Source organism: Aulostomus chinensis, chromosome 1 (genome assembly GCF_037954235.1).
Source record: "Aulostomus chinensis isolate RoL2024-O1b breed Wild chromosome 1, RoL_Achi_v1.0, whole genome shotgun sequence".
In the NCBI taxonomy this organism is placed as follows: domain Eukaryota; kingdom Metazoa; phylum Chordata; class Actinopteri; order Syngnathiformes; family Aulostomidae; genus Aulostomus; species Aulostomus chinensis.
The window spans coordinates 24,836,476-24,848,692 of NC_141320.1; the positions used below are offsets into that span (position 1 = coordinate 24,836,476).

A 12,217-nucleotide genomic window follows, 5' to 3' on the forward strand; every position below is an offset into this window, starting at 1 on the left:
GAATTATTTAATTCACAATGAGGCCTCTGTCATAAAACAAAATGAACAACTGACTACCTCACCATGACTTCACTCTGATAACCAGGAAGTAACCTGGTAGTCAGAGCAGCAGTGCTCAGGTCTGTGGACTCACAGGAGGATTCTTCTTCTGGTCACAGGTTTGACAATACCAGTGGAAGAGAGAGGAGAGGCAGTTAGAGACCTGCCACACCTCTCCAGTGACCTGGGACATGATGGCAGTGGTGGGATTTGAACCCACGCCTCCTCAGAGACTGGAGCCTAAATCCAGCGCCTTAGACCGCTCGGCCACACTACCTCACTGTGCAGTTTAGTGAGTTGGTCTGCTAAAGGCATGTTGAAGAGGAAGTAACATCATGATATAAAACTTATTCTGAAGGGGGACCCCTTCCCTCCACGGTCACAGGAAGTGACAACAGCACCGCTAGAAGCAGGAAAGAAATGGTAAAAGGACTCAGTTTGTACAGAGCCTTTCTACCTCAGCAGCACTCAAGGAGCTGAACAATGTCCTCTCATTCACACACACTCACACACTGATGCTGAAGGCTGCCATGCAAGGAGCCAATCTACTCATCAGAAGTATTTAGGGGTTCAGTATCTTACTCAAGGACACTTTGACATGGTCACCAGGGGTAGTGAGGATGGAACTGGACCCTGGTATCTGCAACGACTCCATCAACTCTTAATCTAGCAGCTCTGCTGGGTCCAACTATTTTACAGAACATTTGACAGACCTGTGGAGCAGTGAGGACACACATGAGTTGATCACATGATCCACTGAAGCACCATTTTACCTGCCACTGAGGTCACCAACATGAGCTGGAGTTGGGACTCTTGAACTGAACCTGGTATCACAGCGACACCTACTGCTGCAAAATGGAACAGCAACATTGAACCAAGTACAGGATTGGAGGGAGACTGATGGTCGCTGTTTGGGTTTTTGAAGAACAAAGAGGGCGTGGGTTCAAGCTGGATTCTCAGAGACGATTTCCCCAACCTCTATATTGGCATCTACACTGTCATCCAGTCATGTGACTGAAGTCATCCAGTCATGTGACTGAAGTCATCCATTCATGTCAGTGATGTCACTTGGCAGGACTCTCATTGCCGTCTCATTCTAGAAAAGAATCCAGACTCCACCTGTGGCTCCATGATAACTGAGGGACCTCTGGTTGGAGGCTGGACGATGATGCAGCAAGAACAAATACCAGTGCCAACCAGATCAACTTAATGGCAGTTTTTGTAGTGATTTGATGCCTCATGAGGAGAAAATTTGGGCACAAATGTTGGACAAGAGTGTTTGTGGAGGGGTGTTTTTGTTGTTGTTCCAGTGTTGTAAGTCACTGTAACTGCAGCTAAAAGATTGAACTTTCTCCAAATGTCCTCAAGATGGTTTCCAATGACATCAGTTGTCACAAGAGGAAGCCTGCATGTAAACACACTCATGAGGAGAACACACACTTGAGAGACATTTGTCTTGCAAAAGCTTCCCAGATCAGGAAAACATGAAACAACACAACAGAAAAATGTCCTTTGTCCATTCTGTGTTGGTGTGACTCAAACTGAGTAGATAATGCAATTTATCATGGTCGTTCAGACCCAACTTGGAGGTTCTGGTTTAAGAAAGCGTTTTTCAGATAATGCAGCAGGAAATGAACTCAGTTAACCTGACATAATGGAGCCATCATTGGATATGACGGTGAGAGGGCTGATCTTATTTTCTCTGAGGTCACCATGGAAAGATCCACCTGGGACCACTTACTGATCTTTGTATTGACGTATTGATCACTGATCAAACACTGAATTATCTTCGAGTGTTTTCAGACTATCTTACATGAGTGTATGTTATTGTTACGATGGTTTCTCTTCCTGGTTCCTGTCAATACATGTGCAGCTGTCGAGTCTTTAACCACTTGTTGGTGCAGCCTGATAATAAAGAACTACAATAGTCCAGCCTAGATGTAACTAATGCATGGAGTTGTAGACAACTGTTGGCCTTCATCCAGCTTTATTGATAAATATAATTGAGTATCATCTGTGTAACAATGGAAATGTATGGACTGTTTCCCAATAATATGACCTAAAGGAAGCATATATAAAGTGAAGACTATCGGCCCCAGCACTGAACCTTGAGGAACACCGTGTTTAACTTTGTATAGAAGATTTATCATTAACGTCTACAAACTGAAATCAACCTGATGAATACGATTGAAACCACTTTAATGTTCCCTGAATGCACAGTTTAATCGTAATAATGGTACACTTCAGAATTAACAGCAGCACATATACATTTGTTGTGTATGTACGCTGAACTTGAACAGTCCGTTGTCCCAATGGAGGCAAGTGAGAGTGAGGCCTGCAGCCAGACTACAAGGTCGGCGCTGCCACCCCAAGGGAGGTGGAGAGGGCAGAGGCAGGGGTCAGGAACACATGGGGGAGGGGAGGATAGTACACGCCATTTACGTCACCAAGGCAGAAGGAGTTCTCCTGGAGGATAAACAATGGGGCAGCCGATAAGGAAGCTGTGGGTTTGGGCGGAGGAGCACACATTCCAATCTGTCTTCTCTTTCAGTCCAATCCAAAATGTAAAGTTAAATTTCTGGTCTTCAACATCACTCTCCTCTTTGCAGAGCGGCCAACTGCTCCGAGATGGTTTCCATCTTGGGTTTCAGTTCAAGAGTCTGTTGTTGCCCCGCTCTGCCAACCTCAGTCATTGCGTTGTCAATGACTGAGGTTGTGTGAGCTGCACATCACATCAAGTGTTGATGCCCACACAAGGGTGTCTTTTCAAAAAGAGGAATATTACGCCTCCATTTCACACAGACAAGACGGCAAATTTGGCACATTTTCTGTCTAAAAAGGGCTGGAGAGAGATGGAGGTGAGGGAGGAGAGGAGACAGAGAGGTGGGGAAGAGAAGAGAGAGAGACCAGACATTATGTTTGCTGCTCCATTTTGATTGTTGCTCTCCAGCTTCAGCTCAATAAAAACCTCTTCATCACATCAGTCCCATGTGGAGCTGCGTTGTTCCAACAACACTGAGCTCTCAGCTCATAGCAGTTCTACAATAAAGGTTCCAACACAACGTTCCATTGATCCATGAACAAAGCAGGCAGTGAGACCTTGATGATGTCACATCTGTCCACTGTCCAGATGTCATAGCTGAAAATCATACGATGCCATGTTCCCTTCAACCACAGTCCAGCAGAAAGCCACCATCAAGACCTGAGGAGAAGCAAGGCAGCTCACCACAGTCAGGAACTCCCAGTCACCTCAACAAGGTTTCTGTCCACTCACGTTCAACCAGACCAGCAGATCACCTGCATCCCCACTGCCTCACCATCAGAGGGCAGTAGAATATCAACCATAGAGGCTCCCACTGAGGAATGAACACCACCACCAGCAGACGGCTCTCCCTCCCTGACAGCATTTAAAGGAGATGAATGATGGATCATCAAACTCCACCATTAACTGTTCCTCAGGGCCGCTCCCTCTGCTCTGACTCTCTTTGATTGTTTGTCTTTGTTTTATTCAATCAAGTTGTTCCTCCTCTCTCTCTTCTTGCTCCAGTGATGTGGTGAAAGTTGCTAAAAACCTCAAAATGATGCTGTCAGTGATGTAGTGAGAGTTGCTACGAACCTATAAATGATGCTCCAGTGATGAAGTGAGAGTTGCTACGAACCTATAAATGATGCTACAGCGATGTAGTGAGAGTTGCTACTTATCTAAGAAATGATACTACAGTGATGTGGTGAGAGTTTCTTAAAACCTAAAAATGATTCCACAGTCATGTAGTGAGAGTTGCTGAAAAGCTCAAAATGATGCTACAGTAATGTTGTAAGAGTTGCTATGAACCTCAAAATGATGCTACAGTTATGTATTAAGTTGCTAAAAACCTCAAAATGATGCTACAGTAATGTATTAAGTTGCTAAAAACCTCAAAATGTTGCTACAGTGATGTAGTAAGAGTTGCTTAAAACCTCAAAATGATGCTCCAGTGATGTAGTGAGAGTTGCTACTTATCTAAGAAATGATACTACAGTGATGTGGTGAGAGTTTCTTAAAATCTTAAAAAGATGCGACAGTGATGTGGTGAGAGTTGCTAAAAATCTCAAAATGATGCTGTCAGTAATGTAGTGAGAGTTGCAACGAACCTCAAAATGATGCTACAGTGATGTAGGAAGAGATGCTAAAAACCTCAAAATGATGCTACAGTGATGTAGTAAGAGTTGCTAAAAATCTCAAAATGATGCGAAAGTGATGTGGTGAGAGTTGAAAAAAAAAATCAAAATGATGCTGTCAGTAATGTAGTGAGAGATGCTACGACTCTCAAAATGATGCTCCAGTGATAAAGTGAGAGTTGCTTCTCATCTAAGAAATGATGCTAAAGTGATGTAGTGAGAGTTGCTTAAAATCTCAAAATGATGCGACAGTGATGTGGTGACAGTTGCTAAAAACCTCAAAATGATGCTGACAGTAATGTGGTGAGAGTTGCTAAAAACCTCAAAATGATGCTGCAGTGATGTATTAAGTGTTGGTAAAAACCTCAAAATGATGCTCCAGTGATGTAGTGAGAGTTGCTACTAATCTAAAAAATGATGCTAAAGTGATGAAGTGAGAGTTGCTTCAAATCTCAAAATGATGCTCCAGTGATGCAGTAAGAGTTGCTTAAAACCTTAAAATGATGCTGACAGTCATGTAGTAAGAGTTATTTCAAATCTCAAAATGATGCTCCAGTGATGCAGTAAGAGTTGCTTAAAACCTTAAAATGATGCTGACAGTCATGTAGTGAGAGTTGCTTAAAATCTCAAAATGATGCTGAAAGTAATGCAGTGAGAGTTGCTACGATCCTAAAAAATGATGCTCCAGTAATGTATTAGGTTGCTAAAAACCTCAAAATGATGCTACAGTGATGTAGTGAGAGTTGCTACGAACGTCAAAATGATGCTCCAGTGATGTAGTAAGAGTTGCTTAAAACCTTAAAATGATGCTGACAGTCATGTAGTGAGAGTTGCTACTATCCTCAAAATGATGCTACAATAATGTAGTGAGAGCTGCTACGAACCTCAAAATGATGCTACAGTGATGTTGTGAGAATTGCTTAAAATCTCAAAATGATGCGACAGTGATGTGGTGAGAGTTTCTCAAAAAGCTCAAAATGATGCGACAGTGATGTGGTGAGAGTTGCTACTATCCTCCAAATGATGCTACAGTGATGTAGTGAGAGTTGCTTAAAGTCTCCAAATGATGATACAGTGATGTAGTGAGAGTTGCTCCGGACCTCAAAATGATGCTCCAGTGATGCAGTAAGAGTTGCTAAAAATCTCAAAATGATGCGAAAGTGATGTGGTGAGAGTGGAAAAAAAAATCAAAATGATGCTGTCAGTAATGTAGTGAGAGATGCTACGACTCTCAAAATGATGCTACAGTGATGTAGTGAGAGTTGCTAAAAACCTCAAAATGATGCTGCAGTGATGTAGTAAGTGTTCGTAAAAACCTCAAAATGATGCTCCAGTGATGTAGTAAGTGTTCGTAAAAACCTCAAAATGATGCTCCAGTGATATAGTGAGAGTTGCTTCTCATCTAAGAAATGATGCTAAAGTGATGTAGTGAGAGTTGCTTAAAATCTCAAAATGATGCGACAGTGATGTGGTGACAGTTGCTAAAAACCTCAAAATGATGCTGACAGTAATGTGGTGAGAGTTGCTAAAAACCTCAAAATGATGCTACAGTGATGTAGTGAGAGTGTCTACTAATCTAAAAAATGATGCTAAAGTGATGAAGTGAGAGTTGCTTCAAATCTCAAAATGATGCTCCAGAGATGCAGTAAGAGTTGCTTAAAACCTTAAAATGACGCTGACAGTCATGTAGTGAGAGTTGCTTCAAATCTCAAAATGATGCTCCAGTGATGCAGTAAGAGTTGCTTAAAACCTTAAAATGATGCTGACAGTCATGTAGTGAGAGTTGCTAAGAACCTAAAAATGATGCTAAAGTGATGTGGTGAGAGTTGCTAAAAACCTCAAAATGATGCTGACAGTGATGTGGTGAGAGTTGCTACTATCCTCCAAATGATGCTACAGTGATGTAGTCAGAGTTTCTCAAAAAACTCAAAATGATGCGACAGTGATGTGGTGAGAGTTGCTACAGACCTCAAAATGATGCTCCAGTGATGCAGTAAGAGTTGCTTAAAACCTCAAAATGAGTCTGACAGTCATTTAGTGAGAGTTGCTAAGAACCTAAAAATGATGCTAAAGTGATGTGGTGAGAGTTGCTAAAAACCTCAAAATGATGCTGACAGTAATGTAGTGAGAGTTGCTACGAACCTCAAAATGATGCAACAGTAATGTAGTTAGAGTTGCTAAAAACCTCAAAATGATGCTGAAAGTAATGAAGTGAGAGTTGCTACGATCCTAAAAAATGATGCTCAATTAATGTATTAGGTTGCTAAAAACCTCAAAATGATGCTACAGTGATGTAGTGAGAGTTGCTACGAACATCAAAATGATGCTCCAGTGATGTAGTAAGAGTTGCTTAAAACCTTAAAATGATGCTGACAGTCATGTAGTGAGAGTTGCTACTATCTTCAAAATGATGCTACAATAATGTAGTGAGAGTTGCTACGAACATCAAAATGATGCTCCAGTGATGTAGTAAGAGTTGCTTAAAACCTTAAAATGATGCTACAGTGATGTAGTGAGAGTTGCTACGAACCTCAAAATGATGCTACAGTGATGTTGTGAGAGTTGCTTAAAATCTCAAAATGATGCGACAGTGATGTGGTGAGAGTTTCTCAAAAAGCTCAAAATGATGCGACAGTGATGTGGTGAGAGTTCCTACTATCCTCCAAATGATGCTACAGTCATGTAGTGAGAGTTGCTACTATCCTCCAAATGATGCTACAGTGATGTAGTGAGAGTTGCTCCGGACCTCAAAATGATGCTCCAGTGATGCAGTAAGAGTTGCTTAAAACCTCAAAATGATGCTGACAGTAATGCAGTGAGAGTTGCTACGAACCTCAATAATGGTGCAGTAATGTTGTAAGTGTTGCTAAAAATCTCAAAATGATGCTAAAGTGATGTGGTGAGAGTTGCGAAAAACCTCATAATGATGCTGACAGTAATGTAGTGAGAGTTGCTAAAAATCTCAAAATGATAATGAAGTGATGTGGTGAGAGTTGATACGAACCTCAAAATGATGCTACAGTAATGTGGTGAGAGTTGCTACGAACCTCATAATGATGCTACAGTAATGTAGTGATAGTTGCTAATAAACTCAGTGATGCTTACAGTAATGTAGTAAGTGTTTCGAACAACCTCAAAGAGATGCTGACAGTCATGTAGGAAGAGTTGCTACGAACCTCAAAATAATGCGACAGTGATGTCAGAAGAATTGCTAAAGATCTCAAAATGATGCTACAGTGATTGAGTAAGAATTGCTAATGAACTCAAAATGATTCTACCAGTAATGGAGTGAAAGTTTCGAATAACCTCAAAGTGATGCTGACAGTAATGTAGTAAGAGTTTCTACGAACCTCAAAAAAATGCGACAGTGATGTCTGAAGAATTGCTAAAGATCTCAAAATGATGCGACAGTGATTTAGTAAGAATTGCTAATGAACTCAAAATGATGCTAACAGTAATGTAGCGATAGTTGCTATAAACTCAGTGATGCTTACAGTAATGTAGTAAGAGTTGCTACGAACCTTTAAATAATGAAACGGTAATGTCGTAAAAGTTGCTACGAACATCAAAATAATGCGACAGTGAAATCAGAAGAATTGCTAAAGATCTCAAAATGATGCGACAGTGATGTTGTAAGAATTGCTAATGAACTCAAAATAATGCTAACAGTAATGGAGTGAACGTTTCGAATTACCTCAAAGTGATGCTGACAGTCATGTAGTCAGAGTTGCTACGAACCTCAGAATAATGCGACAATAATATAGTAAAAGTTGCGATGAACCTCAAAATATTGCGACAGTGATGTCAGAAGAATTGCTAATGAACTCAAAATGATGCTAACAGTAATGTAGTGTTAGTTGCTAATCAGCTCAGCGATGCTTACAGTAATGTAGTAAGTGTTTCGAACAACCTCAAAGTGATGCTGACAGTCATGTAGTAAGAGTTGCTTCTAACCTCAAAATGATGCTAACAGTAATGTAGTGATAGTTGCTAATAAACTCAGTGATGCTTACAGTAATGTAGTAAGTGTTTCGAACAACCTCAAAGTGACGCTGACAGTCATGTAGTAAGAGTTGCTTCTAACCTCAAAATGATGCTAACAGTAATGTAGTGATAGTTGCTAATAAACTCAGTGATGCTTACAGTAATGTAGTAAGTGTTCCGAACAACCTCAAAGTGACGCTGACAGTCATGTAGTAAGAGTTGCTACGAACCTCAAAATAATGCGACAGTGATGTCAAAGAATTGTTAATGATCTCTAACTGATGGGACAGTGATGTCGTAAGAATTGCTAATGAACTCAAAATGATGCGAACAGTAATGCAGTGATAGTTGCTATAAACTCAGTGATGCTTACAGTAATGTAGTAAGTGTTTCGAATAACCTCAAAGTGATGCTGACAGTCATGTAGTAAGAGTTGCTACTAACCTCAATTTAATGCTACAGTGATGTCTATGAATTGCTAATAAACTTAAAATGATGCTAAAAGTAATGTAGTGATAGTTGCTAATAAACTCAAAGTGATGCTGACAGTAATGTAGGAAGAGTTGCTACGAACCTTTAAATAATGCAACAGTAATGTAGTAAAAGTTGCTACGAACATCAAAATGATGCTACAGTGATTTAGTAAGAATTGCTAATGAACTCAAAATGATGCTTACAGTAATGTAGTGATAGTTGCTAATCAACTCGGTGATGCTTACAGTAATGTAGTAAGTGTTTCGAACAACCTCAAAGTGATGCTGAATGTCATGTAGTAAGAGTTGCTACGAACCTCAAAATATTGCAACAGTGATGTTGGAAGAATTGCTAATGAACTCAAAATGATGCTACAGTGATTTAGTAAGAATAACTAATGAACTCAAAATGATGCTGACAATAATGTAGTGAAAGTTTCGAATAACCTCAATGTGATGCTGACAGTCATGTAGTAAGAGTTGCTACGAACCTCAAAACAATGCGAAAGTGATGTCGGAAGAATTGCTAATGATCTCAAAATGATGCTGACAGTGATGTCGTAAGAATTGCTATTGAACTCAAAACGATGCTAAGAGTAACGTAGTGATAGTTGCTAATAATTTCAGTGATGCTTACACTAATGTAGTAAGTTTTTCAAAAAACCTCAAAGTGATGCTGACAGTCATGTAGTAAGAGTTGCTACAAACCTCAAAATGATGCTGACAGTGATGTCAGAAGAATTGCTAATGATCTCAAAATGATGCGACAGTGATGTAGTAAGAATTGCGAATGGACTCAAAATGATGCTAACAGTAATGTAGTGAAAGTTTCGAATACCCTCAAAGCGATGCTGACAGTAATATGGTAAGGGTTGCTACGAACCTCAAAATAATGCAAAAGTGATGTAGTAAGAATTGCTAATGAACTGAAAGTGATGCTAACAGTAATGTAGTGAAAGTTTCAAATAACCTAAAAATGATGCTGACAGTGATGTCGGAAGGATTGCTAATGATCTCAAAATGATGCGACAGTGATGTTGTAAGAATTGCTATTGAACGCAAAATGATGCTAACAGTAACGTAGTGATAATTGCTAATAAACTCAGTGATGCTTACAGTAATGTAGGAAGAGTTGCTACGAACCTTAAAATAATGCAACAGTAATGTAATAAGAGTTGCTTCAAACCTCCAAATAATGCTACAGTGATGTCGGAAGAATTGCTAATGAACTCGAAATGATGCTAACAGTAATGTAGTGATAGTTGCTAATAACCTCAAAATGATGCTTACAGTAATGTAGTAAGAGTTGAAACTAGAACAACAAACTTTCCTCTGACGGTTGGACAGGTTGGTTTGGTCCGTCCTCTCACTCATCATTAAAAGCCCTTATTACTCATCATTCATCCAATCTGACACTCACGTCTGCAGTGGGGAATCCCCAGCAGCCCGCGGCCCACATGGAGCAGTCTCGGCCAATCACGTGGGGCCTGCAGCGGCACCGACCACCAAATGACTCGCAGGTGTCACTCTCAGCTCCAACCTCATGGCAGGCACAAGGCAGGGCGCCGTTGTTGAAGAGAGCCCAAGAGACACAGCTGAGCTGAGACAGAATGGAGACCAAGGACAGGAGGGACGACAGAGAAAAAGGAAACGTTAGCGAGACATTTTAGGAAAATTAGTTTAGTGGGGTAAAGGTTCTTAGCCAAACTTGTTCAATGGAAGGACAACAAAAAACAAAGATCTTCAAAAGAAAATTAGCACAAAATGAAACCCTGCAAGAGAAAGTAAATCAAGAACTAAATATTCTTGAGGCTCAGGTCTTTAGTTCCAATGCTTGTAAATGACATCTGAATGCATTCACAACCCAAATCTGAGCAGACAGAAGCGTCCCAGTCAGGCCCAGTTTAGTTCCTCTAGAACATTCAGGGATACAGAACATGGACCAACTCAGGCTGAGAGACACCGACTTGACATGAAAGCTGTTGAGGCCACAGTTGCTGATGAAGTGGTCAGAATTCTCCAGTGGTTCTTGGTTCAGGGAGCTGGAGCTGGAGCTGCTCTCAGGCACCACCAGGACGTAATCCTGGAGAGACAGAAGGAAGAAGTCCAGGCCTGACAGAGGAGAAGGAGGCACAGAGTAGAAACAGCAGATACGTGTCGGGAAAGGGAGAGGGTATCAGTCCAGCAGAGGAGCAGGAAACCTACCACCACAGGGCTCTGCCTGCAGGAACCTGCAGGTGAGGAGGACCTGGTGGTCCGGCACATCCACAATGATCTGGTTTTCAGACACCGGCACGTTTCGGCAGCCGTAAACGTGGGGAAAGACGGAGGCGTTGGCGTGGCCTGAAAGACACAAACAACAATCTCCATTTTAATGTTTCTCAAACAGCCGGAGCAGGAAAGCTAAGATGAATCAAAGATCCTCCACCCTGCCAGATCCGACCCTGGTAATGTAGACCTGCACAGGGTGGGTGGGGTGGAGCGGCTGGTGGTGGTGGAGGATGAAGACGTATCTGCTCAAAGCCTGGACACGGTGGAGTCCACCGCAGCGTTCTGAGTAGAAGGATGAGAGCGATGTTCAATGGTACATGTTTTCTTTCCTGAACCGCGGATGTTTCCAATCACGAATCTCAGTCATGAGATTTGAACATCATGAAGGAGTTCAAAAGTGTAAAACTGGGCCGGTCTCCATTTTATGAGTCCAGAGACCGAGGATAAAACTACAAGTCCCTGGTTCAGATTTGACTCGTCTGAATCCAAACACAGCAGCGTTCTTCCACCAGGCCAGATGAGTTGATCATGACAACAAGATATCTTCATGCTACTACAACACACAAACTCATCACCAGAAAAGACTTCATGGTGGAACAACAAATCTCCTCCCAATGGGAAAAACATTGAGTTGAACAATCAACTTTTCCATGATGACATGGAGAGCTTGGCAGCAGCAGCAGGCTTCCATTGGGGGCTGATATGCCAGCTCCACTTAGCCTTCTTTGGAATGGTTTCACCTGGAGTGATGCTGTTATTGAGACCTTTTATCTGGAACAACACCACCTGCATGGAGACTGAGGACTTCAACAGATGCAGATGTTGACCCAGAATAAATCTAAATATTCCAGATGTGTTAAATCAATCCAGCAGCAGTGGTGGGAGCGTCGTAAACTCACTCACTCAGCAGCCGTCAGCCTCCGTACCTGCACGGAGTCCAGCCTGATGTGATCTCTGTTGTCTGCTCCCAGAGGTGGTCTGTCACCTCTGAACCAGGGGGCTCATCTCTCTGGTGGGAGGTCAGTGGAGGAGCTGCAGCGGGGGAGGCCAGGATGGGCTCCTGTAGGAGGAGCTCTGGCCCTCCTTCAGCACCAGCCTGTGGGAGGGAGTTTGGAAACGTGAGGGGACACAGGAGGAGCTACAGGGGGAGGGAAGGTGGATCAGAACCCTTCTAACAAGAGCGCTGAGGGGACACAGGAGGAGCGACAGGGGGAGGGAAGGTGGATCAGAACCGTTCTAACAAGAGTGCTGTCCCACTAATATTCCTCACCAGAATCCTCCTGTCAGGGGGG

At 42.0% G+C, this 12,217-nt stretch overlaps 1 non-coding gene across 1 annotated transcript; it reads right to left on the reverse strand.

Annotated features, from left to right (window-relative positions):
- Nucleotides 1-234: 234 nt before the first annotated feature.
- trnal-uag (transfer RNA leucine (anticodon UAG)) lies at nucleotides 235-316 on the reverse strand. The gene has a single exon. It is a non-coding gene; the product is annotated as a tRNA-Leu (tRNA).
- Between the last annotated feature and the right edge of the window lie 11,901 nt (nucleotides 317-12,217).